Genomic DNA, 5,589 nt, shown 5'->3' with positions numbered 1-5,589 from the left:
TGGTTTCAGTAGATCTTAGAATGAATACTTTTATCACTCAATTTACGTCATCTCAATCAATTCTTTAAACCGCTGCTTTAATCCTTTTAATTTGTATCTTATTCATCGGTGGGCTGAAATATGGCTTTAGACCATATCAGTGGCGGATGCAGACATTTTTAACAGCGGTGGCACAAAAAAAAATCGTCCAAATATAATAACATTTTTTTTAAAGTACCGGTACATTAAACCGATTCATTACATCTTAATATTTAAATTTGATATCTACGAGTACACATTTTTTGAAATTGATCCATTACATCTTCGATCTTCACTTTCATAAGAGCTTCTTTTTCAACATAAAAAATCATGACATCGTTCAAAAAATCATCACCTATTTTGTTACGCAAGTCCATCTTCAAAAACTTCATCGCAGAAAAATATCTTTCGACTGTTGCGGTCGCGACGAATAAAACCAAAACCAACTTCAACAACCTATAAACCATAGGATAAGACCGATGTTTCCCCGTTTCCACCATCAAACGAGAAAGGTCAGAAATTCCTTGTAAACTAGTGAACCAGTCATCTTTATGCAATGTGTGATAATATATCTCAAGTTCACCATCAAGTTGCATCCTTTCCACATCACCAAATCTTTTTTGTACAACTCATTCAACTTTAACAACTTTGTTTTGTCAAATTTAGCAAATGAATCACAATGACTCAAAGCCCCCATGTATTGATTGTATTCTATTAATTGGGTGCTAAGCTCACTAAATCGGTCCCCGAATTTTATATTTTGCATATCCATAACCGTGTTGAAAATTTCAACTTCAAAATGAAATTGATTAGTAACTTTAGTCTTACGGCCTCTCGATGTCACATAACTTTTCGTCATATTTACTATATTAATATTATGTTTTTGACAAAAAGAGAATATCTTCAATAAAAGTTTAGCAAACCACATGTCTCCTAAATACTTTAATGCCTCAATTGTCCCTCTAACTAAAGAAGCTGCTTCTAAAATGTCTTGATCCTTTTTTTGAAGATGCTTTGACAATACATTTGTGAGGTGTAAATTTTTCATACATCAAATGTAAGTAAAACACAAAATAAAGTGTCTTGAAATATCTTAAGATACCAAATGCTTGATTTCGGTTACTTAAAGTGGATCCTTCCTCTTCGACATAATCAAGAACATTAAGAACCTCCAGAAATAAGTTCATCAAACTTGTGATTGTTTTGATGTGAACCCACCTTGTATCTCCCGCTCGAACAAGAGAGCTCTCTTGATTTAACCCTCTTCCGATTTGAAGTTCACCATTTCCTATTGACTTTTGCACCCTGTCTCTTTGACTTTCTTGTAGCATGTCTTGTCTTTTACATGAACCACCTACCACATTAACCACCAAAGAAAGTTGCTCAAAGAAATCTTCAACACCATCATGCTTCTTTGCTACACCCACAATAACTAACTGAAGTTGGTGTGCAAAGCAATACACATAATGCACTGAATCATTATCTTGTAAAATTAAAGCTCTTAGACCGTTTAATGCACATCGCATATTGTTTTCCCCATCGTAACTCTGTCCTCTTACCTAATAAAAAAACATATTAAACACTAAAGCGAATAATATTCAATTAAAATTCATAATAAAGGAAAAAAAAGTTATAATGACATGGGATATACTCAAGTTGTTACGGGTAAAAACTTCATCTATGGCCGCTTTAAGAGTCAAAGAAGATGTATCCTTAATATGCACAACTCCAATGAATCTTTTCTTCACCACTCCAAGGTTGTCGACATATCTCAAAGCTATAGCCATTTGTTTTTTATACATTAGTAGATTCATCAACCAATACAACAAACACATCCTTACCAATTTATTTGCAAATACTTAAAATTATCTTTGTTGAAAAGCATTCAACTATTTGCTTTTGAGTCCTCAGGCATGTTACTTGATTATTTGGAGGAGCATTTTCTTAGATAACATTGTGAATGCCTTCATTATGATCTCTCATGAAAGATAATATAACTCAAAGAAAAGCCATCTATTAAGGGAGTCACTCGACTCATCATGACCCTGAAATGGTAAACCATTTTTTCAATAAAAATTTACAACACCAAATTGAAGCACCTAAACGAAGTTTATAGTTACTCTCCTTAATTTTGGTTTGTTTATTGAAGGCTGCACTAATAGATTGTTTTTCTTTCAATAAAAATTCACAATTTTCTCTTGCTTTGTAATGAAAACTATCAATACCACCGATATGATATCTCAATCAAATTTTTTATTCAAGTATCATACCTTGTGAAACAAATGCATCTCCCCCATTTTGTTTTCCTACCATGTCTCCACATACATAGGAAAATAAAAAAAAAAAACGTTTTATTTTCTTTTATGCTATACTTTAACCAATCAAAGTCATCAAACCACTTAAGAACTATTTTCATTGAAGGGAATGTATGATCCCTTGGTTTACAAGGTCCTTGAAGCAAATATGCCCTTTCATCTCTTTGATTTGTATTGTAAGTTGTAATCTTCGGTCTAACACCCGGGTCATTTGGAAGATATTTCAATTCAACACTTGTAATTGAAGTAGTTATAGGTTGTAGATTTATATTAGAAACCAAAGGGAATGATTGATTAAAAGGAGATTGTCTTTAGAGGATCCTTCAAAACTTAAATCATTGGAGCATGGTCTAACAATCTAAGTATCTAACTAGTAATAACAATTAAACAACTAATTTCAAGATAAACAACTACTAATTTCACCGAAAAAATAATAAATTTCATCAAAAAAACAACTAATTTGAATAATTTTGTAAACCTAAAAATATAAGTACCTACTTGCATCATTGTAGGATTGAAGAGAACAAAATTGAATTTTTTTGGAGAGTTAGAGCAAAATTGAAATAGCTTGGAGCAATGGAGCTTGCGGATAAAAATTGGAATTTTTTTTCTCCTCCTGTTGATGTTTCAGTTGCAGCTTCATAGAGAGGCAGAGATGAGGCCTCCTTTTTTTTTTTGCTTTTTATAATTGTACTTATGGCTACACCTATAGGTAGAGAATTGGGTATTGGGTTTAAATGGGTTGTGGGCTATTATTTTATTTCTAGTTTGGTGGTGGTCTTACATAGTGTTAAAAATTGGAATTAAAAATTGGAATTGCACCTATATATATATATATATATATATATATATATATATATATATATATATATATATATATATATATATATATATATATATATATATATATATCCCTACCTAATAAAAGAGTAGCACATTTGCCACTTGTCATTCTAAGGTTTTTCCTGGTTAATTAAATTTCCACTAATTCACTCCTCCATTTTACACATATCAAACATGTCAACAAAAAAATTATTTATAATATCTATTGCCTAATTTATTAAATTATTAAATTTTTTTTTTATCATAGCTCAATAATTACCTTATAATTTAATTAAAATTATTTTTACCTTTCTAATCCGTGGTGCCCACGGGTTATAAACTAGTATATATATATATATATATATATATATATATATATATATATATATATATATATATATATATATATATATATATATATATATATATATCCCTTACTTTAATAAAAGAGTAAATTTAGGCCGCATGGCATATGTTCAGCCCTCTTCCAACTTATTTTTCCGTCCAAACTTTAAAATTGACGTTACTAAACTCCCGTTGGGATTCTTTATATTGCTTGGTCGTTAATCCGTCGTGCATATCTATTGACTGTGTTCCTGATTTTCCTGCATACATTTTGAAACGAAATCAAAATCAATGCCATAAAATTAGTAGGTTCCTATTTTTTATATCAAATTAAATCACAGACCTATGCTTCATCCCTAAAGCTCGCCAAAATACCTATATCATTCAACGCTCTCCAAATATAAATTGTGAAACCCTGGATACCTACCTATTCATCAATTTTTAGTGAATTTTTTAAGTTCACTCGATCAGTTATTGTTTGTATCAACTTTGAGATAACCATTGTTAATCGCTGGATTCTCCTTCTCGCTGGATACCTACCTATTCATCAAGTAGTTTCTTTCAATAGCTTCTTAGATTTAATGGCACTCTCTTATTGAAAGTGTTAAAATTAAAATTGACAAGTTTCCTTCAATAACTAATTTTGTTTTTGCACTCCCTTTATTATCAGGTTATATATTTTTTATATAATTTTTTTATTCACTTTGTAAGTACATGTTTTAGGATTAAAAGTTTAGGTAAATCTTTAGTTATGGCAATGTTTATGATCGATGTTCCACAGGTTCTTGCTTGCTTAAATGTTATAAATTGTTGTTTGAATAAAAGCATATGTGATTATGTATGAAAATGGGCATCTCGACCATACCTCTAGGTATAAGTTAATTAACATAAATAAATTTTTTGAAGGTTGTGGGGGTTTTTCTTGAGTTAGAGGGCGATGATTTAAATGGTAGGCAGGCTTGCTAAGAAGTTAGTGGGCAAAACCTTAAGGTATTTTAAGCCTAATCAATTAGCTAACATTTATATATGAGCTTTATATTATTCTGTTAAACCATAATTTCTAATTAATTTTATGTTAATGTATATACTATGGATTTTTTGTGATGATATGTTGAAAGTGTTATGATTTACGTAATGCCCTAAAGGTGTTTGATAAAACGTCAAAGATAAAATCATTTGTAGAATATTATATAAAAACAAAATTTAAAGAATCTTTATATGAAAATTTTTAACTAAAATTGCAACATCCATTTCCAAGTAATGATTTTCCTAAGTTAAGTATTTTAATTAATAATTGTGAAGGTTTTGGGTGGGCCACGACCTGGTGGCTAAGGCCCTGTGGCATGGAAGCTGTCTGATTAAGAACATGGAGTTGCGTAGTTTCATAGCGTGGTACCCTATCGTTGCGGCGTAGCAGCCATTTTGGTGTAATCCCCAGATCTTCAGATTTGTACCATATTTAAGGGCACTAACTCCTACAGTTGCCTCATTTGGTAGCCTCCATCCTCTTAAATCGATCCTCATCCCAAAAATTATCCTATTTGTGTGTGTTTTGAGTATGTGAAGCCATCTTTGTATAAGTAAAGACCATGATTTTACCACTAGCACTTGTATAAGTAAATACCATGATTTGGCACATGGCAGGAAATATGACTATGATTTGGCCCATAGCATTCGTTTGAGGTTGAAATAGACATGTTATGTTATGTATCGTATGTCGTATTGTGGGAAAGTTACTGAGATTTGTTCTTACGGTTTCATGTTTAAGTTGTTTAGGTACTTTCTGGTTTCAAGGGAAAGGGCTCGACCTGATCGCATTGCATCCCCCAAAGATATATTATGCACTACTTATTATGTATTACTTGTTTTAGGTATATTCTACAGTTTTGATCAAATTATTTACATTATTTGTTTCTTATTAACTGTTTGTATGATTTGGTGAGTTGAAATCAAAATTTTTAATTATTATTTTTGGGATGCTACAATTTGGTATCAGAGCCTTGGTTTGAGGGATTCAGGCACACTCTCAGGTGTGTCTGAACTGAAACTGAGGTATTGATAAAATGTTTTAAAAGAAAACAATTTTCTC

At 31.2% G+C, this 5,589-nt stretch overlaps 1 long non-coding RNA gene across 1 annotated transcript; it reads right to left on the bottom strand.

Moving 5' to 3' along the window:
* Nucleotides 1-906: 906 nt before the first annotated feature.
* LOC145069374 (uncharacterized) lies at nt 907-2,977 on the bottom strand. Its single transcript, XR_013689467.1, has 3 exons — nt 2,832-2,977; nt 1,670-2,063; nt 907-1,577 (listed from the first exon to the last, which is right to left on the bottom strand). It is a non-coding gene; the product is annotated as an uncharacterized LOC145069374 (long non-coding RNA).
* Nucleotides 2,978-5,589: the final 2,612 nt, after the last annotated feature.

This window comes from Lactuca serriola, chromosome 8 (genome assembly GCF_051521515.1).
Source record: "Lactuca serriola cultivar US96UC23 chromosome 8, Lser_US96UC23_V15, whole genome shotgun sequence".
NCBI lineage: Eukaryota > Viridiplantae > Streptophyta > Magnoliopsida > Asterales > Asteraceae > Lactuca > Lactuca serriola.
Note: the sequence above shows the minus strand (reverse complement) of the source record. Positions and strands in the feature narration are given on the sequence as shown.